Below are 27,853 nucleotides of genomic sequence, written 5' to 3'. Positions count from 1 at the left end.
AAGTCGATACCCGGTACCTGCAACCTGCATAAAAATCCACGCATGTACAAACACAATATTCTAAACTAAACAGACAATGGCAGGAAGTGGTGCATCGTGTAGATCCCGACTAGCAGGTGACTACGACTCCCTTCCTTAACCACATCAGAAACACCATACATAAATAAAATAAACACGCACACCATACACATGCAGTATGGGGTAAGTATCCATAAGAAAGCACATGGAATAATAAACCATCTAACTAATCATCATCGATAACTGAAAATATTGAATAATCATCATACGTGCATGAAATATAGAGTACCAAGTAATCTCATCATATAATAAATTGAGTGTAAAACAACATCTAATAATCTAAAAGTAATGCTACTAAACATCAAGTATAAAACTGGCCTAAAAGAGTTTGGCAATGAAGACTAAAATGCGACTTAGGGGCAGGCACTACATAGTAATTGTTAAAGCTTAAATAACATACCAAAATATGAACCCACTAAATTGAACACATGTTTAATTTGAACATGTTAAAATAATTGTCAAATTAAAACATAAAAAATTTACATAAAGTAAAGAGTAAATAATTTAAATAAGTGAATCTCAAACATCCTTAAAGTGAACATAAACTCAAACTTACAAACATGGTAGAATACAATTGTAACAAAGGGATATATCATAAAAATTCAAATTTATACACATGCTAAAGTGCAAATGTAACAAATTTGATGTCACATGATATGATCAGTCAGTCTTTTCAAAAAATAAGTGAAGCTAAAAGTTCAAATACATTTCATCTAACATTATTTCACTCCAACATATATTTTGTTAAAAATTCAATTAAAAAATGATATACAAATAGACACAAAAACTAGAAGACTGAAAAATGATCATTCTCTCAGCCTTGAAGAGGGGATCAATTCAACCCCTCAAAAATAAACATTTTTTTATATTAAATAACATATGATTCTATTGCCAATAGTGGCATGTTGTGATGGTTAAGTTGGTGTGTTGTTATCCTTGTCATCAAGGTTCAAATCTCATGGGGATGAGGTCCCCCGTTTGTGGCCTCACTGGTTCATAGCTCCAGGTCAAAGCGTTTACCCCTCTTTGAAACACTAACATTAGAATTTTTCTCAAAAAAAATCATCGGCAACCAAAAAAATAAAACAAAATAACACTAATTTTTCTCCAAAAAATAGTATAGCAAAAAAATATTAGAAAAAAACAGAAACCAAAAGAGACTCCCAAATGGTTCAATATTTAAAAAAAAAAGGTAATTCACTCTCCGCTGTTGAACAAGTGGAAAATACTTCCAAACTTGATAAGCTCAAAAGGTGGTCATCATTATTAATTTCTTCCCACTCTTCGCTACTGACACAATCCTAATCATTTCAACGTTCATCTCTGTCACACCCTATTCTCTTTCTATTTTATTTTAATTTCATGCATATCATGGAGATTGCATTGCTTATGAGGGTTGCATTTAATTAACTGATTTGTGTTCTACTCTTTCAGAATCAACTAAGCTGCCAAATGGCTTCCAACCTTTTACAGAAGTTAAACAGGATGTAATTCTAATGGATGTGCAACAGAAGACAATATCAATTGAAGAAAATGGTTTAGAAGAACCAGTCAAAACAATCCAGTGGAGCTTCCAATAGCCAACATACTAAATGAAATGAAGGAAGAAAATACCAGTGCTGAAAATGCAAAATTTAAGAGATTCAAGGTGAGCAATGGAAATATTAAAAATATTAACATCAGAGCTGGGAGAACCTGAAAATCCTACTGTTGTGCCTTCGGAAAAAAGTGAACCAGAGAAACAGGATGTAGATATAACTGATGAAAAAGAATGTGAAACCAGAATCTACAATGGAGTAACTGGAAAAGATGAAAGACATCGTGGAACCTGAGTCTGACAAGCAAATGAATATAAAGATTCTCTCTCCAGCGGTGAATTTACTTCCAACCAAACTGAAGATAAATCAGATCAGACCTTGCAAAATTCTAGTCCTATTAAAGTGGATTCACCTCAGGAATAGGAAGATACATGCAAAGCCTCAAAGGAAATGCAGAAGCAAGATGTGATTGGGGTAGATACCAAGAACAAGAGTGCAGAGAATGGTATGCTGCTAACATTACATCAACAGGTATTGTTCGATTTGACCAAAATTACAATACAAATTAGTCCATCTTCACTTTATCCATGCATTTCAAGCTTAAAATACAGTTAATGATGTGATCAGACACGGGCAATTTTTGGGCTTAAAATGCGTAAAAACAGAGGAACCCCTAAAAGTAAAAACTACACGGAGGCCAGCAAGCATCATGTGAAGAAAAAATGATATTATATCATCTACTTTGGTAGACTAGAGAATGGTTTCATACAACGGGATTGATTTTGCTTTAGCATACTACAAGATCTAAGTGAAGAATCATTTCCCTTCTTTATGATAATTGTACAGAGACAGTAAAATTCTGTTATCAAATGTTTGGAGCCAGGAACACATACCGGTGCTTTTAATGCAATAAGAGGACCCCCATTGTCTCTACACAGTCATCAGGAGTAGTAAAATTGAGAAACGCCACAGATGATTCACCGCCAGAGTCCCTAAAACATCCACAAAATGTTTGGCATTAGCAGCAAATTAATGTTGGGCATTTTCACAATCAGGAAGGTAAAAGCATTACAATCATTCAATTCAAATCCACAAACAGACAGAAGAATTAGAGCACATGCCTGGGTTTTGAATGTTCTTCTGCCGAGTTTCACCAGTCTCTTTCCTCGCCCAGTATAAACCAGAAGGAGAAAAATAACACATAACAAAGCAAACAGTAAACAAACATTTAGAAAAACAAAATGATGAACAGAACAATCATATACACAAGAGGCATGCCCATGGCCAAAAGGAAACAGAGCACAAACACAAAAAGAACAGAGCACAAACACAGAACAAATTAAAGGAAAAACTGAATAATGCAAACAAAACTTCAGAAGAAAAACATGATGAACAGAAGAAAAATAGACACAAGAGACATAAATACAGGAAGAAAAATATATTTGATGAGAATATGAGAAGGAGAAGTCATATTTAAACTCTCTAGGCTGCTTTTTCAACGGCTCATCTTTTTTTCATTTGGTTTTTCAAATGAGCACAAAAATAACGCTTATGCTTTTCTGGTGTAGTTTTTACAATTTGCCCGTTAAAAGCACAAAAACGTAACGGCTATGCTTTTCAAATTTGATTTTTAGTTTGTTAGATAACCACTACACGCTCCATAGCTGTGTTTCCGTTTGCTTTTTAACACACTCCATGACTGTTTGTTTTTTTCTTCTTATTCTTTGTTTATTTAGATTGCAGATAATACAAGTTTTATTGCACATTTAATGCTTGAAAGTGCAGATTAAAACAGCCATGGCTAAAAATGCAGTACGATGGGCTTGGAGAACCCTTATTCCCAAGTCCTGCTAGTTAGGGTTTCAATCCTGGAAGAAAAGTTATGAGACCCTGTGTGGTCAGTTACTACCACGACTTCTTTTCATGCAGATGCCGCCCAGGCAAAACTCAAAGCAGAGCACCACAAAGCTACTTTACCTATAGAGAGGCGGGGTGGGCTACGTTTGCCACTTATTCATGGGCCCTTTCCAACACCTTTCAGTCTTGAGGTAATTGGGTTTGAACAATGATTTTGCATGAAGGATGCATCACATCCTTTTGGTTCATGCTGCTAGAGTGGCATAGGAGAAACTCAACTCAGTGCAATGGGGCCGCATCTGATGCCCTGCATCACTCAGAATCGTCTACGGTGTACTGTTGTAAGTCTCGCATTCATGACAACAATTTCATAAATTCTTGTGCTCAAATGTTCTTCTTTTCTGTTTCATTTGGTTAATGACTAGTAAGTTTTAATTTCGAACAACTAGACTAATGTTTATATTGTTATACATTATTTGAAGTTTAATTGTCTATAATATTTACATTCTTATCATGTAGACGATAACTCAAACCCTCCCAGTGTTCATTCTCTAAGTGCCTTTATTCTGTACAGTTTGCACATATTATAATGAATGCCCTTGCAACTCTGTTTAAATCGACACCAGTAGAAATCAGCATCTTGTAATCAACCCATTTCATGCCAGAAAAGTTTAAGCCTCTGTTTGAAACAGGCACCAAAAATATTAGGTAACAAAAGTGCCTTTCAAAAGACCTAGAGTTGGCCTTCAGTTCGTGAATTTGCAAATAAATGTTTAGAGTTCACAATTTCAATTAAGCATCCATTTTCTCGCAATCTGACCCCTATGAGACTCACTTTAGCTCTTCCCTTAATAATTTATGCTGCTGTTATACTGCACTTTCCTCTGGAAACTCACCATGTAGCCACTAGGAATACGGGAAACTACATTGTACTCAGTGATTTGAATTTTTTTAAAATTTGAGATTCCTGCTGCTGTTAGCTGTACTATCCTAACCATCCATATTGCTTGGCTTCTCGACTCATGTGGCCAGTTCAAATATTCCTGCTAGGGAATTTCTTTAAAGCGAGCTTAAGCCAGCTAGAAATGTTTTCCAAGTAATTGAGATCTTCAAGGATTTAGTTCATCTTATAGCACTAGCACTAACAAAACAGAGTTGTATCTTATATTTTGCATAGTTTTTTTTGCACTATAGACTGAAAAGAAAAATCATACCCAAACGAAAACACTGTAGTAAGTCACAACCAATGACTGCCATTTTCATTGTTCTACAGTTCTACTTCTACCTTGCTGGTCATATCACAAAATCCAAAATAGAATACAATGTTGCCTTTTTTTTTTCAAAGATTTGCATACAACAGGAGCTGTATCATGCAGCGGATGCAACAAGTCTTCAAGCATTTAAAATAATATTTGTAATGGAAGTATTGGATGGTAAAGTGCATGTACCGGTCTATAAGCACACAAACAGGAGATACAGAGTCTTCATAGTCTGCTTCTTCTTTCTGTGCCAATGAGAATACAAATGCTCAGATTTTAATGAAGCTTGGATGCCCTGGACAGTCCAATTGCTCAGGATCAGACCGAGGTTCCATCATATACTTTAATTGCTGATATTCACTTCACAATTCCACACACAGTAGCTTGATAGATATCATGTGATGAGTTAAAGCTAAGATCTCCTCGAAGTAAATGAATAAAAGTAAACTTTCCCCAAATCACTAACAGAGAGAGTCCATCCTACAGGTTAGTCTATGCAAAATAAAATTAAAAACATAGAGTACATCCTACAGGTCAATCTCATTTACATCATTAGATGCTTTGCATTTAATTTACATTACACGGGTTTCTGAAAGGAAAGGAAAGGACATTCCCCAAGAAGAAATATTAGAGTCAAACAGGGAAGATAAACACAGTTATATACATTAGGCCTACCATTTTATACGAAGATAATTTCTATGTAGATGGTGTATTTCTAAGGTCAGGAAACATATGTCAAACAGACATTTTTGTCCCTGCCTGTCTTGGGGTAGAGTCACTGGCCATGATTTGAGCAAGTTCTGTATTAACTCTGTACACAACCTTTGGTTCTATTCTTTTTTCTTCCTACTTTGATGTCTGTGTGGCAATCTTATGCATAGATGCTCTAAAATATGTGGCTCACTTTGCATATCCTCAGTGCTGCCTAAAGTTCAACACGTGTGCTAACTTGGTCTTCCCATAGCGTGACAAAAACATTGAAATCCACATCAAACTTTTCGAAAGCCTACCAACAAAGTGAAAACCACCACTGAAAGTTAGCTACATCCACTGCAAAAGAGAATTTAAAAAATTCGAATCTTATAAAGAAAAAAAACATCTTAACCTTCTTCATGAGAATGGAATGTGGTCTTTCATTCTTTAACACACAGCAGAGTAAGAATTCCAGATCCAATGCTCATTCCTATGATAAGTGATATTGCACTTAATAATGTTGTCAGTTTACTGCATTTAATGAGCTAATCATTCAATTCATCTTAAAAATGAAGGCCTTGGTTGATAGGGCTTCTTCCAGACCTCTTGAAGAGTAGCATCTGATCCATCTCCTAGACCAGACCCCTTTTAAACATCCCAAATTATTCAGTGCAAACAATTATTTATCATTAGAGATGCAAAACAAAATTATGTGTCAATTTCTGACATTCTGTTTCATGGGGCATTGAAAAATTAATTACAGAAGAAACAAATGAATTTGGGATGGTAATAAGAAAAGTAGTTGACCAAAGTATTGTCAAATGTTTTGAATACTTGCCTTGACATACCATGACCTTGTGGCAGGGTACCAGCTGTCTGGAAAGTTGCTCCTTAATATGACATCAGAGAAATTTCAGGCAATGTCGAAATTAGTAAAATTGTTCCATCAAGGTTAGCCAATTTATGTGGCTAATCAAGGAATATTTCCATTATAAGCTTTGGGTTTCTTTCCTTGCAACCAACAATGAAAGTTATTGTGAACAAAGAATTCTTTGTATGAGACTGCGAACCAAATTTTGGTCTTATTTGATCACCTAAGCCATTAGATTACATTATACTTATCTATGGATACTCCGGTTCTTGGATCATTTTCCTTGCTCACCTGGCTTAATATAAATTGAACCACTGAGACAGGAAAATTGTACTATTCCTAACTTTTATATTAATAAAACTTTAATATAAATTAAGTCACGGAGTTGAAAATCTGCTTTGAGTCTCAGATTTCTTTAGCTTCAGATGTTAAATTTTTTTACTGTCTAACATGGTTGATTATAAAAGAACGGGTACAAATATTCGCTTATTACAGTTGTTGTGAATCGACAAATTTTGCAGGGGTAGAAGAATGCTTAGCTATTTAAGAGAATCAATAAACCATGTATTACCCAAGCTTAATGCTCTCAAGTCTCAACGGATGACTGTAATGGTTAATGTCAACGGATTAATGGTTAATGCCAGAAATGTACATAATATAAGCATGCATTTAGTAAAGACATATATGATGATGATCACATAGATTTACTTAATGCTAAATTTAATTCCTCATTGCTTTTTGGGATTACATAGTCATAAATGAAAGTGAGTATTATTCATTTTGCAGGGGTGGTAAGATTCTTGCTCAAACAACAATAAAAATAATATGCCAGACATCCCTGTTTCTCTACTTCTAGTCAGAAGCTTTTAAGAGGCTTGCCTTAATGCAATTGAAGTCTATACTGATGAAAAAGCAGCTGGTAAGGAGTTCCAGGAATAAGAGCTTTTATTGATCTTATTTTGGTTATTTGTTTTCAAATCTGCTTGGCTTCATTAGTCTGATTGTCCAAGTCAGATTCATGTCAGCAACTTTACGAATGTTTGAAAAGCTGTGTTTGCAACACATTCTGTTTTGTTTTGTTGGCTTCTTTATCCATCATTCTGTGTTTTTCACTTTCTTTTCTTTTCACTATCATTCTATTTTTGTTTGGCTCGTCTGGTTTTATTTTGTATGTGAGTACAAATTTGATATGTTTGCTTTGTGATTTTATTTTTTACTTTTATCGTAGACTATTTCTAAAAAAGGTTTGATTGTTATTTTGTACTCATCTTTTTTTGGTGACCTGTGATATTTCAAACAGCACTGACGAGGAGGAGACAAGCAGAACTCTGAAGGGGATTGTGTAAGCTAATTTCTTGTAAAATTGCTTTGGGGATAGTAATTTTAAAGAGTACTGTGTAAACTAATTTCTCAACTCAATTTCAAAAATATTTGACTACAATGTAATGGTTCTCAGCAGCGGTAGCTCATAGCATTGTGAAGCAAATATCAATTTTATTGTTGCACTTTTGTATCAATTGCTTAAATCAGTAGACTTAGTTGTAAAATAACATGTAATTGGAGTTTGGTGTTCAATAGATAAGTTATTTTGAAGGGGTTGAATTGGGCCCCCTCCTCAAGGCTGCAAGAAATGGTCATTTCTCATGGCCACTTTTTTCAGCCTATTGTTTTTGTGTTGATTTTTATATTATTTTTCATCACATTTTAAAAAAAAACCTTTTAAACAAGATATATGTCAAGTGTATGTATTTGAACTTTCACATTCACTTATGTCTATATTTAAATGCTAAAATTTATTTTGTATATACTTGGATAAATTATGTGTGAAACAAACAAACTATATATAAAATGTATTGTAACTTGAAAGTTGCTTTGCTTCAATTGTAAATTAAAGTGTAAGTGCATTTTTGAATATTTATGTTCACCCAAGTTAAGATGAAAGCCCCTAAGATTTAAATGATGTTAAATATACACTTTGGATTGTATAAACACAGATATATTTACACTCTGTGTTTAAACAAGATTCAATAATCTTTTCTTTGTGTGGATAACACATATATGCATTAGTTCAATGTATATATTTGAAGTTAAATGTATCATGATAGTAGGGGTGGAAAAAATGTTGCTTGGGAGATCAACCCCATAGTCACTAAAGGCATATTGGCTAATGATTCCATTATCCAACCCTAGAATGGGTATCTAGAGGTGCATTTCCCCCCAAAATATTATAGTCTACAAATCCCATAGATCTAGTGGGAGTGTTGCTCATGCTCCTAATGAGAATGTTAAAGAGACAAGGATTTCTCTCCTAGATGAAACAAAAGGATCTCTACTTTAAAAAAAAAAGATAAGTTGGTTCCACTTGGGGAAGGAAGAGTTGAGAAGACCAAGGAGGGTAAAAGAAAAATATTTGACCCTATGGAAGGTAAGAAAAATATTTTAAGAATATTTGGTTGGCTTGGTCCAATTCTAAAAAGGAGGAAGAAGCATATATGGAAAACTTGATAGGCTATATGTCAATGGAGGTATATTCAAGTTTGTGGACAATAATAGCAATGATGATAATGTGTAACCATATACCTTATCTAATCACTACCCTATTAGATTGACAATTGCATTGATAAGTTATGATGGTGATAAAGAAGAAAACAAGACTCATTTATTCTAAATAAATATGCCAAAGAAAAACTAATAAATGTACTCTTAAAGATAGAAGTAAAATTGAAAAATGGGACCATAAAAGAAAACCTTATTTTTAACCATTGGAAAGAAACACAACATGGACAAGAAGAATACAAAAAATAATTTGCAAGAATTGTTTGAGATTGACAAAATTAAATAGAATGACCTTAAGAATATACAATTGGTATGAATATGGACAAGGCAAGAATGAACTTTGAATTACAACAATTCAACATTGAAAGGCTAAGGATTACATCCAAACTAAATTCGATTAATAATGGTTGTAAAGAAACTAAATTATTTTGTATATGCCTAAAAGAAAAGAATATTAGAGAGAATAGAAAATATGTTTTTGCATTTTACAAGAATTTCTTCACTTTTGAGGGTACACTTGAAATAAATAATAGGGCCAAGAATCAAATCGAGAATATGATTCCTAAGAAGATTGATAAGTCTAATTGTCTATTGCTAAAATATGATATCTTAGTTAAGGAAATCAAAGACCTAGGACCTCAGTTGGGTTTTGTACGAATGGTGTAAGGGCCGTGTCTAAGTTTGTTGTCCTTAGCTCCTCATCTCCCTCATCCGCATTGCTTATTGTGTGAGCCTGATGTTTTATGTGGTTAGGGTTATGTTTGAGGCATACTAGTAGACTTTGTCCTATGTGCGCATGAAGTTTGGAGTAATCATCTTGAAGTTAGAGTCATTTTGGTGCCTATTGGTAACATGTTCTTATTTCCTAAGCAAACTTTGAAGATTATTTCTGTGAGCTTTGATCTAAGCAATTTGGCTTATGTTCTCTTGGATTTGGATAATTGGATGACACGTGGACCTATGCCTAAGGGTGTGTATTTTAATCATGATTTTAAACTTGGGGCTTGTCCTAAGAATTTAGTTATTTCATGGATTTAATGTTTGTTGCAAGCCAACTTGTTAAAAGGACTGTGTCTAAGTTCATTGTCCTTAGCTCCTCATCTCCCTCATCCCCATTTCTTATTGTGTGAGCCTGATGTTTTATGTGGTTAGGGTTGTGTTCGAGGCATACTAGTAGACCTTATCCTATGTGTGGCTATTGGTAACGTGTTCCTATTTCCTAGGAAAACTTTAGAGATTATTTCTGTGAGCTTTGATCTAAGCAATTTGACTTATGTGCTCTTGGATTTGGATAGTTGGATGACATGTGGACATATGCCTAAGGGCGTGTACTTTAATCATGATTGTAAACTTGGGGTTTGTCCTAAGTATTTAGTTATTTCATGTGTTTAATGTCTGTTGCAAGTTGTCTTGTGGCTTGAGAGTTTATTTAATGTAACTTACTACGTCAACATGTGGCTTGGTTTAATATAAGTAGAGGGTCTTTTGGTGTCTTGATTCATGATTCATTTTCAGCATGGAGTAGCTGAGAGGAGAGAATTTTAGTAGAGCTAGTAGCTAAATGTGGGCTTGGGAAAACAAAAAAAGTTGTTTGATGGCTTGCAAGCACAATTTAAGATTCTTCTTGAGGTTTTCTACTAGATTGTGGGTCTGGACTAGCTAGATGATTAGACTTTCTTGTGGAACTATTATTGTAATTGTTGATGTAATTGGTCGTAACTTAGAAAGCCTTATAGTCAGGCATGTTGGATGTAAATCTTATGGTTCTATTATGAATATTGGCATTATTTTAGATCTAAATCTATGTGTTACTATTTATATTCCATTGTGTGGTTATTTGCTAGGGGCTAAGACATCTCCTTTGGGGATTCTCCTACCTTTCACTGCATCAAATGGTATCAACATTGGTTGTTGATCTAGTTATTGAGATAAGGTTGGAGCATAATTTGATCTAGTGGTGGATTGTTCTTACTAGAGTCCTAGATATCTTGGTTGTGAGGTGGCAGATCATGGTTCTAAATTACTACTGCAAAGGACTAGCAAATGGATTTTGATATGAAAATATGGTTGCAAAGATGGAAGGTTTGATCTAGTTGGTGATTTTTCACAGAGGGTTTTTGATGCAAGAGCATCTAGGTGTAAGAGAAATCTTGCATAAACCAAAAATATTTCATTTTAGTTGTTTGAATAAGGGTTTTCTTAATGTAGAGTTGTTGTTTTTGGAGGCTTGCTACTTAGTAAGTTAGTCATATGAGCTTAGAATGTCCTAATTTTAGAGGTGGATGATCATCTTAGATATATCAGCCTACCAATTGAGGCTCACTATCCTATCATGTGTATTCATGGATTTTTTGCTAATTTTTTGTTTGCAATTTTGGTGAATAAACTTTCGGCTCACCATTGAAGACCTAATATGCTCGGATGAGGTCTGAAAACTTGAGGGATGGGTGCTTGCACTAGTCCAAGCCTATAGATCAAAAGCTAAAGATTCTAAAAAGTGGTTATAATAGCCAATCAGAGCAACAGTTTGAGAGTTATGGTATTCCAAAGTTGGGCCAACCAAAACTTCCAAAATAAATATAAAAAATGTATTTGGTTGACTCTATATGTATTTTTAGGGTTTTTCAACCCTAGGTATTAATTTTGAGTGCCTATAACCTTCCTAAACGACATGAAATTGCATATTTATGAAATACTTGAACATTGTCTAGGAAAACTCTAGGTGATAGTTTGGAGCTTTGTCTTGTAGATTATTGTATAAAGGTGTCCATGTGGGTTAGCATATTGTAATTTTAAATTCTATAATTTTGTATTTGCATCGATAATAAGAAGCCCATATTTTGTTGTTGCAAATTATTTTTACTTATTTGTTCTTGTTATATGTTGAAGGTATTAAGGAGATCACCCTTCAACAACTAGTAAAAGAGCTAGAGTTCATGAGTATGTGGACAGATCGCCAATCATGAGATAGTTCACACTGGGGCTGTCATTTGGGTTGAGCATGTAGGTAGGTCACCGATTGTGAGGCAATTTACACTAGGGTTTGAATAGAAGCATGAAGATTCCTCCACGAAGAGAGCATGGTGGGAGAGTTGTAGGTGTTACACTTGAGGGTTTTAGAGCCCTCCAAAGGAAAATGCAATCATTTCAAGAACAAATGCACAAAGCAATGAATCTTTATGTAGGAAGTGATGACAGTGAGGATGAAAGGGAAGAAGAAAGAAATTATAATCAAGTGGTAGAAGATGAAGTTTTGAACCCAAAGGAGGAAAATATTTTCAAGGCCATTTCTAAGATTGGAAAAAGACCTAAGTTTGTTGTTCCAACATTTTGGGGAAATCTTAACCCAGAAGAATTAATCAATTGGATCAATGAATTGGAAGAGTACTTTGAGTATAAAGATATTGAAGATCAAGATAAGGTCAAATTTGCAAAGGTCAAACTAAAGGGTCATGCAAAGATCTAGTGGCAAGTGATCTAGTTGGACAAAAATTGAAGAGGGAAGGGGAAAATGACTAGATGGTATCAAATGATAGCTTAAATGAAGTGATAATTAATTCCTATGGATTATGAGCTTGATCTGGTGAAGAAAATGCAAGAGTTGAAGTAGGCGAGAAGATTTGTTCAATAATACACCAAGGAGTTCTACTAAGTTCTCATAAGAACTGGCCATGCAGAAGCTGATTAGGAGAAAGCTTCCCATTATATTAATGGGTTAAGGCCAAGCATTTAGGAGGAGTTGAGTCTTGTTCAAATGACTAGTATTGATGAGGTGTACTAGTTTCCCATAAGAGTTGAGGAGAAGCTAAGGAAAAATTTTGATAACATGAATAGTGGAAGAGGTCACGGTGGAAAAACAATCTTATGGGGGCCAAAATGATGATAAAAAGAATAAGGATGAGGCAAGTAGTAGTAGTCAGAACTAGAGGGGAAATAGTTCCAACTATTTCCATGATTAGAACAATAGAGATTAAAGAGGAAGAGGGATAGGGCAAGGATTTGGAAGAGGAGGCTTTCATGGAAAATATTTTCACTATGGAGAAGTGGGGAATAGAGTATTTGAATGTTCTCGACACCAAAGAATGATAGATTGAAGAATAAAAGGCCAGGCTAGAGTTGTGCATGTTGATGAAGATGCCAAATCATCCCATTCTAAAGATGTTGAAAGAGGAGAAGTCCTAGTTAATAGGAGAGTCTTGCTAAGAGGAGAGAATGAACCTAATCAAAGGAGAAGTTTGTTTTGCACTAGGTGTTAATGTGAAGATAAGTGTTGTGATGTAATCATTGATGGTGGAAGTACTGACAATCTAGGGTAAAAAAAGATGGTCACAAAGTTAAAGCTAAAGAGATAGAAACACCCATGTCTATACCATATTGCCTCGGTGCAAGATGACTATAAGGTCATGGTTAGTGAGCAATGCTCAGTGAAGTTCAAGATCGGAAGCTACCAGGATGAGGTGATGTGTGATATCATACCTATGGACATATGTCATATGTTTCTGGGTAGGCCATGATAGTTTGATAGGCATGATGTAAATGATGGGAAACCAAATACCTATAGTTTGAAAAAGGATGGAGTGAAACATAAATTGAAGCCATTAAAAGAGAAAGAAAAAAAGGTATGCAGTGCTGCCAAAATATATTTTGTTGATGGAATGGATTTTCTCCAAGGTATGAAGCATGAATATGTGTTTTGTTGTAATCCCAAAAGATGGTAAAGAAGAAGTAGAGGAGGTACCTATAGAAGTTATAGATTTTTGTTGGGATTTTCCTGATATCGTGTAAGATAATATACCTAATGGGTTACCCCCAGTGAGGAAGATCAAAGACCAGATGGATTTGATTCTAGGAGCCAGTTTTCCAAACAAGGCAACACACAAAATGACACTAGCAAAAGTGATGAGTTGAACAAACAAGTGCATGTGTTGTTGCAGAAGTGGTTGATTCAAGAGAGTCTAAGTCCATGTATTGTACTAGTAGTATTACCACCTAAGAAGAATGGAGAATGGAGGATGTGCATAGATTCTCATTCTATCAACAAGATCACAATCAAGTATAGATTTCCATTGCCAAAGATGGATTATATTATGGACTATTTGAGTAGAGTTGTGTATTTTACGAAGATAGATCTAAAGAGTGGATACCATCAAATTTGCATCAAAGAAGGCGTTGAATTGAAGGCTTGTTTCAAGACAAGGGAAGGATTGTATGAGTGGTTAGTCATTCCTTTTGGGCTAACTAATGCACCAAACACTTTCATGCAACTCATGAATGAAGTAATAAAGGAGTTTCCAAGTAAGTTTATCATTGTTTACCTATATGATATTGATATTTGGTAAGACATTGGAGGAGAATTTGATGCATATTTGAAAGGTGTTTGATAAGTTCAAGGAAGAAAAATTGTTGATAAACCTAAAGGAGTACAATTTTGTGAAGGAGTTAGTGTACTTAAGATTTGTAGTCTCAACAGAAGGTCTGAAAATAGACAGGTCTAGAGAAAGTGAATGGTATCCTTGAATGGCCTACTCCAAAGGGTGCTACAAAGGTAAAACATTTTCATGACTAGCTAGGTTGTACAAAAAATTCATAAGAGGTTTTAGCAGTATTTGTGGACCCTTGACTGAAACAATGAGAGGGGATAGAAAAGAATTAAAGTGGATTGTTGAAGAAGATAAGAGTTTTAATTTGATGAAATAGAAAGTTATAGAGTAGCCCATTTTAGTACTTCCATATTTTAACCAGGTGTTTCAAGTACATTGTGATGCTAGTGGTATTTCAATAGGAGATTTTTTTAGCCAAGAAGGTATACTTGTTGTTCATTTTAGTGAAAAATTGAATGATGCCAAAGGAAAATATTATGTTTATGATCAGGAATTTTATGCTATAGTTCAAGCACTAAAGAAGTGGGGGAACTATCTTCTTCCTAAGAAGTTTTTTCTGTATACTGATCATCAAGTTTTGCAATTTTTAATAGTCAAGAAAAATTAAACCAAAGGCATTTGAAGTGGTTTGAGTTTTTGTAGAGTTATATATTTGTTTTGAAGCACATGAGTGGGAAGTCTAATAGAGTTACATATGCTCTTAGTAGAAGTTTTGCATGAGAACACTATAAGACATATCCATCCAAGGAATAAGAAATCTCAAAACTCTCCTTTTCATTTATGTAATAAGCCCAATTTGTGAGACCAAGAGACACAAGGTGAAAATATAAACCTTATCATCCACCTTGGTTAAAAAGGGCATTTTCTTGCATTTTCATTCTAAGTATAGGAGAATAGGTTTTAGGAGATCTTAAAAAGGTTGTAAAATTTTTTTAACATCCTAGAATCAATTCTTGGTCAAAATTTTTCTCGTGATAACTTTCTAGAGGAAGTTGTCAAAAAGTTGTCAAGCTGCAAATTAGCAACTTTTGCAAGTTTTATTGCACACTAATTGAAAAAACTAATCCAAAACACCTTGTGGTTGTAGGAACTACTAGGATATATCATATGGGGATGCAAATTAAGTCCCAATACATATTGGAGAAGAGGTTGTATGGAGAAAACATTGTTGCAATAAAAGAAATTGAATTTTTGAAGCAAATTGACTAGTTTTTTGCATCGTAAGGATTTTTATAGTCTGGGAATTGTAAAAGTATAACATGGTTGGATAGAGTGTTGAATAATATTTCTAATTTTTTTAGTTTGAAGGCCTCATAAATCATATCAAGAAAGTTATCACCATTTTTGTGCTAGTTGCTACATTATTGGTCACACCTAGGTTTTTAATGGAAATAGGCCATATCTTGCAAATCCACCATGAGAAACATCTAAGTCTTGGTGATTTGGAAGGTATGTGGATGTATTTTAAGATTCTTTTGGTTTCATGCTATGGAAATGCATGTTGTGGGAAAAATCCACAAAACCTAGGTCAAGCATCTCTACGTGATTGTCCTAAAATGTGCATTTGAGTGAATGGAATGAGTTTGGGGTGGAGTCTAGTGTTGAAAGTTCATGATCCTTGATATGTTCCAAGTTTTTTTTGTGTCTAGGAGGTTGTAGTTGGGGTACTCCTTTATTAATCAACCTTAATTAGGCCTTGTTCCTAATTAGCAATCTTGAGGAAAAGGGGAGTCGGAAGATTGGTCTGGAGTTTTCCCTCTGAGGATACTTTAGGGTAGTTGTTAGGATCCCTTTGAATAAGGTTTTGGTTTTTTTCAAGCCCTTGGAAGCCCTAGAGATCAACTTGCTGATAATTTTCCTTATAGCCCTCCTATTAGGACAAAACTATCAATAATGCCTTAATCTTGGAAAATGGATTGTGGAGTTACAAAATTTTATTGTTTGAGTTGTTTGTAGTAAGTGGGGATTGGATTCCACCCTAAAAAGGTCCATTGAATCCTTAAGGACTAATGTTCCTAATTTTGTCCTTGTAACCAAATATAAAGGGAAGTTGTGGTAATGGTCTAACTCATAGAGCCTTATTTTGTTTAAGATAACATTTTGTTTGTTTTGACCATTCTAAATTGAATAAGGGTGTTATAAACCAAATATATTGGGGCTCTACACCAAGTGATATTACAACAACATGATATCTTTGGAAGAATAAAGTTTTTGAGATGATAGACAATGAAGATGGGCAACTACCTAGCAAGATGAAAAATGTTGAATTGCTGAAGATTATTAAAGAGCATGATGCTGAGAGGAAACAATGAGAAAGGAAATGGAAAATCTTAAGGAACAAGTCAAGAAGGGAAGTAGTGAAAACTCTAGTGTTGAAGAGGAGATTAGTGAAGGAGAAGAAATTGTACAGGATGAGGAAGACGAGGAGATTCTTGTTGGTCAAAGGCTACTTGTAAGGACTTTGAAATCCATGGAGAGAAGAAATATGGATGGAAAGCTTGAGCTACCTATTTTCAATGGTAAGATGGACTCTAAAGAAGCCATGGATTGGCTTGATGCTCTTAACAGTTTCTTTGACTCCGAGGAGATACATGAACATCAAAAGGTGAAAATTGCAAAGTCAAAGTTTAAGGGATCAACCCTAAGTTGTTGGAATTTCACTCAAATAGAGAGGGTAAAATTGGATAAGAATCCTATTGGCACATGGAAGAGAGTTAAAGCCATGGTAAAGGAGGCTTATGTGCCTGAGGACTATGAAGTGCAACTTCATACCAAGAGACAAAACCTAAGACAAAGGGAGATGGATGTCTCTAGCTATACAAAGGAATTTCATAAAATTGCCATGAAATCCAACAAGGTAGAGCCTAAGAGTGTTAAACTTGCAAGGTACTTGTAGGGGCTAAGACTAATTATTCAAGATTAATTAAGTCTATGCTCTCCTAATACTATCCAAAAATGCTTTCAATTAGCATTAAAGGTTGAAGGGAAATTAAAAAGAAGGCAATACCAAAGTGGAAGAGGTAGGGGTCAAAATGATTTCAACAATAGAGGAAGAGGGACAAGTAATGGGAGAGGACAGAATAACAAACAATTTGATGACAATAACCAAGAGGATAATTAGGCTGAAGGAAGTTCTAGGGGATCTTCATGAGGGACAGGAGGAGACTCTAGAGGGAGGTTTGGAGGAAGAAGTGCAAGAGGTCCAAGGTGCTATAGGTGTAACCAAGTGGGGCATATAGCCTCAAAGTTCCCTAATAAGCCAAGCAATCAGGTAGAGAAAAGAGTTGCTCTAACAAGAGAGGAGGACAATCAAGAAGAACAATACTTAAACTCCTATGCACCACTTGAGAAGGGAGAGAACTTTATGATGAGGAGGACCCTACTAAGGAAACCTACTCCTCAAGAACAACCATAAAGAAAGTCACTATTCAAGACAACTTGCAAAGTTGGAGGCAAGATATGTAGAATGATAATTGACAATGAATCTACTGACAACATGGTGTCAGTAAAGGTATTGGAGAAACTAAAATTGAGGAGGGTACCTCACCCTTTCCCCTAAAAGGTGTCATGAATCACAAAGGATCAACATTCTATTATTGAAAAACAAGCTTGGGTGGAGTTGCAACTTGGAAAATATAGAGGTAAGGTACTATGTGATATAGTTCCAATGGATGCTTGCCACTTGCTCCTTGGGAGACGATGGCAATATGATGTAGAAGCACACCATGATGAGAGATTGAACACCTACACCATCAATCACAATGGAGAAAAGGTAATATTCTTGCCCATGTCTAATTATTTAGAGGAAAAAAAGGAATCAAAAAAATTGTTTGTAGGTGAGAAAGAGTTCCTAAAGACTGTCAAGAAGGACAAATCTCCAAGTTTTTCTTTGGTGATAAAGCCATAGGATAAGAGAAAGAAGGTGGAAGCCCTTAAGATGGAAGAACTAAGGAGGAGAGTGGGTCCTAATGAGGTTGCAAACCTACCTAATAGACATTCCAAGAACACTTCCACTTGTCAGAGAAGTGAACCACAATATTGACTTGATTCCTGGAGAAACCTTGCCAAAAAAGGCTTCTTATAAGCTCAAACCTCAGTAGAATGAGGAGATGGAATGGTAGATTAAAGAACTCTTGGACAAAGGGTTGATAGCAAAATGTTTGAGCCCTTGTGTAGTTCTAGCCTTCTTAGCTCCAAAGAACGATGGGACATGGAGGCTATGTATGGACTTCATAGCGATAAACATGATTACCATAATGTATAGGTTCCCTATGCTTGGAATTGAGGATTTTCATGAAAAATTTAGTGGAGCAAGATGCTTTTCCAAGGTTGATCTAAAAGTGGGTATCATCAGATAAGGATAAGGGAAAGGGATGAATGGAAGATTGCCTTTAAAACAAATTAAGACTTGTATGAGTGGAGGGTGATGCCATTTGGGCTATCAAATGCCCCAAGTACATTCATGAGACTCATGAATGAGGTCTTAAGACAGTTCCTTGGGAAGTGTATTATAGTGTATCTAGATGATATACTAGTGTTTAGTAAAACAAAAGGGGATCATTTGCAACATCTTGATTTGGTATTGAAGAGGTTGTAAGAAGAAAGGCTATTCATCAATGTGGAGAAGAGAGTCTTCTTGCAAGAAGAACTTGTGTGTCTTGGATTCATCATCTCAAGAGGGACTATAAAGATGGATGCTGATAAGGTAGAAGCCATGCTTAGTTGGCCTTCTCCAAGGAACATGTTTGAGGTAAGAAGCTTTCATGGGCTTGCTTCCTTTTATAGGAAATTTATAAGAAATTTCAATCTCTATTGTGCTCTTATTTTGGACACAATAAAAGGAGGTCAAAAGTGCAAGTTTGTGTGGACCAAGGAGGATAAAGAAGCATTCCAAATACTAAAGAAGAAGGTGGCAGAGAAACTAGTACTTGCAGCCCTTGATTTTCAAAAGGTGTTTACCTTGGAATGTGATGCATCCAATGTGACAGTAGGGGTAGTACTAAGCCACAAGGGTAGACCTATTGCATTTTTTAGTGAAAAGTTGAGTGAATCCAAGAAAAGGTATTCATCCTATGATTCAAAATTGTATGCATTAGTTTAATCTTTGAAGAAATGAAGGCATTACTCGCTACCTAGAGTGTTTGTGGTTTTTATTGATAGCTAGACACTTAGTTTTCTAAATAGCTAAGAGAATTTAAGTCATAAACACATGAAATGGGTTGATTCTATTCAAGCTTTCACTTTCACAATAAAACACAAAAAGTGAGTGGCCAAAAAAGTGGCAAATTCTTTAAGTAGGAGAAACTTGGCAATACAAGAGGTCAAATTGAAAAGTGTAGGAATTGATTTCTTGAGATGAATAAATGAGAAGGATGAAGATTTCCAAGAGATATATTAGGTATATTCTAATTTTTTAGAGGACTACCATGTCAAATATGCAGATTTTTTGATTCAAGATGGTCTATTGTTCAAGGGGCACCAATTGTGCATTCCCAAATGCTTAATGAGGGAAAATATCATCAAAGAGAAACATGTAGGCAACATGAGTGGCCATTTTGGCTTGGACAAAACTTTGGAGTAGGTAAGGAGGTACTACTTTTGGCCCAAGGTTCAAATTAATGTAAAAAGGTATGTGGAGGCATGTTCTATATGTTAGAAGGCCAAGGGAACTTCAAAAAATGTTGGGTTGTACCAACCTCTTCCCATACCAAGTAGACCTTGGATCAATTACAACATGGACTCTGCTATGGGTTTACCTAAGACACAAAAGGGCTTTGATAGCATATATGTGGTAGTTGACAGGTTTAGTAAAATGTCTCATTTGATTCCTTGTAAAAGCACTAGTGATACTACCTATATTGCTAACTTTTTTTCATATAAATTGTAAGATTACATGGATTACCACAATCCATTATTTCAGATAGGGATGCAAAATTTCTTAGGCATTTTTGGAGGACATTTTGGAGGAGATTGGGCACAAATCTCAGTTTTAGCTCTGCCTACCATCCACAAATGGATGGATAGACTAAAGTGGTCAACAGATCACTTGGAAACTTGCTAAGATGCCTTACCGAGAAATATGGAGAGAAGTGGGACCAAATATTGCCCCTGGCTGAATTTTCCTTTAATGATTCAATAGGAGTATAGGGAAAAGTCCCTTTCAAGTTGTTTATGGCTGCAACCCAAAGGGCATATTGGAAATCTAAGATATTCCATCAAATATACCAATCAGTGCTCATGGTGAATAATTTTTTGGTCATAATTTGTGGTGGTTGACAGGTTTCCATAGATGGCACATTTCATTTCCTACAAGAAGACTAGCGATGATGTTGATGTAGCAGAGTTGTTTTTTTTGAGAAGCAGTGAGACTACATGGTCTTTCAAAGAGTATAGTTTTAGATTAAGATACCAAATTTGTTCTGTATTTTTGGCATACATTGTGGAAGAAATTGAATATGAATTTGAATTTTAGTTCATCACATCATCCACAGACTGATGGATAGACAAAATTGTGAATCATAGTTTGGGAAACTTGTTGAGATGTTTTGTTAGAGATAAACGAAAAGGATGGGGTCTAATTTTACCACTGGAAAACTTTTCATATAATAATTCTATCAGTAGGAGTACTGATAAATCACCATTCCAGATTGTACATGGGAGTAGTCCCAAAAATGCTTATGAATTGAGGTAGTTGGATAAATGAGAGATAAGTAGTGTTGAAGCAGAAGAATTTGTTGAACATCTGAAGAACATCCATGAGGAGCTGAGGAAGCACATTACTAAGATGAATACACAATATAAAGTTAAGGAAAATGTGAAAAGGAGGTATAAGAAATTTTAGATTGGAGATGAATTCATGGCTCACTTGAGAAAAGAGAATTTTCTAGTGGGTAAATATAATAAGTTGAAAATGAAGAAGTTTGGACCATGCAAGATAGTGAAAAGGCATGATTTTGGAAATGCCTATGAAGTGCAGTTGCCTATTGGATTGTATATTTCACCAGTATTTAAGATTTTAGATTTGATAGAGTATTATGAAGGAGGATATGTATTTGAAGTTACAAAAGCACAATAGAGAATTCCAGCAGCTAGTTTGACTACAAAGGAGATTGAGGAGATACTAGATAGTCATGTTGGTAAAAGTATAAGGAACTATGAAGAATACATGGTCAAAGGAAAAGGGAGGCTAGTAGGACATTCATCATGGACATAAAGGGAGGAGGCTAACTATCTTGTTTTTCCTCTAAATACCTAAGACGTGATAGGGTCACTTCTCAAATTACTTTAAGTGTTTGATGCAAGAGCATCTTGGGTGCAAGAGCAATCTTGCATCAACCAAAAATATTTCATTTTAGTTGTTTGAATAAGGGTTGTCTTGATGAAGAGTTTTTGTTTCTGGAGCCTTTCTACTTAGGAAGTCATTCATATGAGCTTGGAATGTCCTAATTTTAGAGGTGGATGTTCATCTTAGATATATTAGCTTACTAGTTGAGGCTTAGTGCCAAATCATGCAAATTCATGGATTTATTATAGATTTTTGGTTTGTAATTTTGGTATGTAAACTTTAGGCTCACCATTGAAGGCCTAAACATGCTTAGATGAGGCTCAAAAACTTGACAAAAAATCAACGAGTGGGTGCTTGTGATGTTATGAGCATGTAGATTGGGAGTTGAGGATTCCAAAAAGTGGTTATAATAGCCAATTAGAGCAATAATTCGAGAGTTATGGCCATTTGAAGTTGGGTCAACCAAAACTTCCAAAATAAATGTCAAAAAATTATTTAGCTGACTCTATATGTATTTTAGGGTTTGTCAGCCCTAGGTATTAAGTTTGAGTGTATAGAACCTTCCTGGGTGGCATAAAATTGCCTATTTAAGAAATAATTGAACATTGCCTACTCTAGGTGATAGTTCATAGCTTTGCGTTGTAGATTACTATAATGAAGGTACCTATGTGGGTTAGCATATTTTAATTCTAAATTCTATAGTTCCACATTTTTGGAAATGATAAGAAGCCCATATTTTGTTCTCACAAATTGTTATTACTTCTTTGTTCTTATTATGTGTTGAAGGTATTAAGGGGATCACCCTTCATCAGTTTTCAAAGATCTTGGAAGATGCCTCCAAGAAGATTAGAGCTTGGGATGATTGTAGAACTCCATGATGTAGTGGAGCTGAAGATAACTAAGAAGTTTACTTAGTTGAAACTTGATTTAACTAATCAAATCAGGAAAAAAGTAGTTGAGTTTTGTAGAGATTACTGGAGTTGGAGTCTACCGATCAAAAAGAGAGTTGTTTGGCTAGTTAAGAATTTTCTCAGAGGAGAAGACATTTTTCTATTGGTGAAGAGGTAAAGGATGACATCTTTGATGCTGAAGATGTATGTGTTGTTGGCTTTGTTGGTCAATTTGTAAAGTATAATATGAAACCTATAAATGTATTGTTGTTGCTGAGATATCTAAGCTTCCAAGGTATTAGCTTGTTGAGGTTGTTGCTGAGATATATGGGGGGAATCAAATTGAAAGATATTAGCTTGCAAGGTATTGCATTGGTTATCAAGTGGATTAATAGAACCTTAACAGATTGTAGAAGGTATCAATAATTAAATAATATTGCATTGGAAGAGTCTCTCCCTCAGTCACATTATTTATGCTTATTCAAAATTACTTGCCAATCAAATTTCTTGTAGTAGCTCCAACCTTAAGGTTTCTTTTAAGGGATTTTTCCAGAATGGGGAAAAGGAGAAGACCTCAATAGCAGGTTGCCTTATCTAAGCCCTCTTAATTTACCATTTACTAATTCTAATTATTTATTTAATTAAATGAGAACCCATTTTTATTTTTGAAATAAAAATATTCCAAACTCATTCATTAATTACATATTCAAGCCATTTAATCCCTCTTTCCTAATAAACCTTATATCTAATTTAAAAATGGCATGTTATAATCTTGAGTTGTGTAATCAATTTAGTTAACTCGTGTCGTTGATTTCATTCTCAATTCTAAATTAGCTTTAATTTTCTCAAATGTCTATGAATTGTCATATTTCCTTCATCGTTTGGTATACCTCCAACCACTCCAACATGTCTACCTTCACATCAACACCCACCCATGTACACAAATGTAGGCCCAAATTTTCACATGTGTACCCCACACCACACTACAATAGGAACACACATACACACATACCCCTACTTATGTTCTTACATGCCCATATCCACATACCCATTCCCACATCTAGACCTTAAAATGTACATGCACACCATCACATCCCAAGCCCTCATGCACACACATCCACATACACACTTATTCCCATGTGATTGTGCCTCCCATATTAAACACACAAACATGCACCCATGCACACATTCATGGGCACATGCACACACCCCATAGGCACACACATCCCAATTCCCTTGCACACACATGCATACACAAATACATATTCATGCCCATATGAACATGCACACAAGAATACACCATAGGCCCAAGAGAGTCACACACACACACACACACACACACACACACACACACACACACACACACACATGCAAATGCCATTATGCTCATTTAAACCTACAAGTAAATCAACCTAGCCACATTATCTCCAACCTTAAGGTTTCTACTAAAGGATTTTTCCAAAATGGGAAAAATAAATGAGGATCATAGGTTGCTTATCTAATTGTCTATTAGCATCGAAAAAATAATTTGAAAAAAAAGTTTGGAACCTTCTTATCTTCTTATCACTTCATTTATTTATTGATTCTTGTTAAATATTTCTAAATGAGAACCACTTTTCATCTTTTTTAACTCTCATTTTAGAAACTTATTTTTCAAAATCATATATACAATATGCTTCATCTTTGAATAGATTCTTTCTTTCACTCAATATTGTTTCAATCATTTTGAAATGGAAAATTTTTATTATTTTTCTTGAGTTGACTTTGCAATAAAATTAAATCCTCATCTTTAAATATCATTTTACCCCTCAAAATGTCAATGAATTTAGTTATAATTCCTTCATTGTTTAATTTACAAACCGTACCCATAGGAACTCACACACACTTTCAAATATACACTAACTTTGTACTTGCCTATGCTTTCTCTCACACATGCACATGTGCATCCATATCTCCACATCCACATACATGCATGCACATGTACATTCACACCCCTACCTACATTCTCATACATGCACACTTACACATGTGTATGTGTATACACACATGTGTACATACACATACAAAGACATACCCATGTATATATGTGTGTATCCTAGAGGAACATGTGTGCGCGCACACACACACACACACACACAAATATCCACCCACACATGTAGGCACACATAACATACCCCTCAACTAAGCCTAACATATACACACCTACATGTAAACACACACACATGCTATCCACACAAATATATGTTTGAAAACTAACACACACACACACACACACACGAGTGCATACATAGACTAACATCCACCCACACATTTAGACACAAACTAAATATCCCATAGATACATTTACATGCACACTCTCTCTCTCACACATAGACACACATACCCCTTATCCACACACAAAATGTATATAAACTAACATGTACATACATGCATACAAACACTATCATCCACCCATGCTTGTATACACACATGCCATATCTCCACAAGCACTAAACCTTTGATAAACACATCTACATGCACATTCACATGTGCATGCACATCCCCTATCCAAAGAAAGATGTACATGAACACATACACATGGACCCCATAGGAGTACACACATATACCCTTTTGTAGAAACACTTACATGCACAACCACACACATAGGAACACACATGCCCATGCACTCATACATGGGCATGACCATACACTCCTTACCTGCAAAACATACCCATGCTCACATACACATGCATCTCTTAGGGACACCCACACACGCCCATTCATACTCACAAAAACACACACACATAAATATGCACAAGAAAATGACATGCCCCTAGTTAATATACCTTTAACAAATGTGCATATACACACCCACATTTCAAGGGATTTTTCCAAAATGCGGGAAAAGGGATATCAACTCACCTTATCTAAGCCTTTTTACCATTAATATATCATTGAGAAGCTTTTTATCTATATATCATTTAATTTACCATTTACTAATTTTCTTTGTTTCTTCAATTAAATAAGAACCAACCTCCAATTCTCATATAACTTTTTATTTTCACATGTCATTAGTTGATCACATCTTCAAGTAATTCAATTACTTTTCCTAACTTATTAGCTCTATCACATTTCAAATGATGAATTAATATTTTTCTTGAGTAGAGTTGGCAATCAAATTTAGTTAACTCTTTCACTTTATTCTCATCTCAAAATTAATTTTTTTCCTCAAAATATCTAGATTTAGTCACATTTACTTCATACATATCCACACCCTACCATGCACATTGATACCCACACATACAAACTACACAAAATCCACACATGCACAAATATTAATGCATGTTTGCACTAGCATATCCACCCCCCACATACACATATACTCATGTAAGCACATAGGCATGTGAAATCATCACATATGCACATGCGCACAATACCCCTACACATACATGCACACTCTCCCACACCCCACCATATTATCACTCACATGTATCTACACCAAGTATAAATGTGTACATGAATACCACCATATTCACTACTAGACATGCATAAGAACCCTACACCCACATCCCTACACACACACACACACACACACACACACACACACCTACACATATGACCCTCTAATTGTGCTCATATACGCACACCCATGACTAGGTGCATACACACTACACATACACACACAAGAACACACCCCACATGCATACACATGACACATAACTTATGTTTATTGAAATATAGAATCCAATTAAAGTAGACACATTAGGTCTAACCTTAAGATATTTTTCCAAAATGAGAAAAATATAGGAGGATCATAGGTCACCTTACCTAAGTCATCCCTTAGCATCAAAAAAAGTGTTGAGAACATTGTTATCTATTTATTACTCAATTTACTATTTACTTATTCTAACTTTTTATTTAATTAAATGAAAACAAATCTTCATTTTAAAGTACAATTTCCTTTTTTGTCTCTTTAATTGATTGTATCCTCTAGTAAGTTCATTTTGTTCATTACCCTACTCTATCTCATATTTGTTGTGATGTGGAGCCTAATTAGACTCAGAGCTTAAATTTTCCCACTTTATTTAGTGTTGTTTGCCCTTAGATTTTTATATTGGGTGACTTATTCTAGCCCTAAATTTGTAAGTGATAAAAATCTTGTATAAAATGGCTTAGGGTTAGGGAATTCACAATTTATGATGAGATTGTAGCTTATTGTGGTAGTATTGAGCTATAAGGGGTTACTGATTATAATTAGGTTGTAACTGCTAGATAATAAGAATATTGGGTTCATTATTTAGTGGATGTACCCTAGGGATTGGGTAAACCATGTTAAATCTTTGTGTCTTTTGTCTCTTTAATGCAATTTATTATTTTATGATATTAGTTATATTTGCATGTAATTGTTATTTCTATCACATTAATCCTAACAAGTGGTTTCAAAGAAAGGTTGTTTTCATTTAACCTTTGTGGGAAGGTCTTGTGGTTGAGTGAGAGTGATGGCATATGAGGGTAAGCTAAAGGTTGAGAAGTTTAATTGGAAAAACTTTCAATTATGAAAGATGTAAATGGAGGACTATCTTTATTAGAAGGATTTATGGCATCCATTGGAAGGAAAATCCAAGAAAGTGACAACTATTATAGATGAAGACTGGAATATTTTGGATAGAAAGACACTTGGAAGTTCTCAATTATGCTTGACATAATCAGTGGCATTTAATATTACAAAATTAAAGGTGACTAAAGAGTTGATGCAAACCCTATAAAGGTTGTATGCAAAACCCTGCTCTTAAAACAAGGTATTTATCATGAAGAGTTTATTTAATATGAAGATGGCATAAGGTAGATCTGTTGCTGACGATTTATGTGAGTTTAATATGGTTACCGTTCAATTAAATCTTCTATAAATGTTACCTTTGATGAAGAAATTACAGCTCTCTTCATTTTGCATTCTTTACTTGAAATTTGGAATGCTTGGTAATGGGTGTGAGTAATTATGTGTATGGATCTAATACCCTAAAATTTGATGATGTGATTGGTGTTATTCAGAGTGAGGAAACTCATAGGAAAACCTTAGGTAGATCCACATCAATAAATATTTTGAATACACAATGAAGAGGTAGAATGAATGAGAGAGGAAGTACTTATAAATTTTTTGGAAAAGCAAGAGGATAGTCAAAGGGAAATAGATCTCAATCTAGAAGACCAAGAGATTGTTGGTACTATGGGAAACCATGTGACAAAAAGAAAGATTGCTACACTTGAAAGAATAATGAAGGAGACAAAGAAGAAGGGAAAAAGGAGGCGAATGTGGTAAGTAACAAATCTAAAGAGGATTCTTTGCTTCCTTCTTTAGAAAGTGTTGATGATTCATGGGTTTTAGATTCAAGGGTTCCATTTCATGCTACCCACAAAGGTTGCTTATTTGATTATGTCTAAGGGGATTTTGGGCTTGTTTATTTGGGG

The 27,853-nt window shown here is 35.0% G+C and overlaps 1 long non-coding RNA gene across 1 annotated transcript; it reads left to right on the top strand.

Annotated features, from left to right (window-relative positions):
- The first annotated feature begins 981 nt into the window (after window positions 1-981).
- Window positions 982-7,898, top strand: LOC149530854 (uncharacterized). The gene is made up of 3 exons (XR_016358606.1): window positions 982-3,814; window positions 7,083-7,215; window positions 7,597-7,898. It is a non-coding gene; the product is annotated as an uncharacterized LOC149530854 (long non-coding RNA).
- Window positions 7,899-27,853: the final 19,955 nt, after the last annotated feature.

Source organism: Cupressus sempervirens, chromosome 11, assembly GCF_028749045.1.
Source record: "Cupressus sempervirens isolate cs-2001-9-10 chromosome 11, ASM2874904v1, whole genome shotgun sequence".
In the NCBI taxonomy this organism is placed as follows: domain Eukaryota; kingdom Viridiplantae; phylum Streptophyta; class Pinopsida; order Cupressales; family Cupressaceae; genus Cupressus; species Cupressus sempervirens.
Note: the sequence above shows the minus strand (reverse complement) of the source record. Positions and strands in the feature narration are given on the sequence as shown.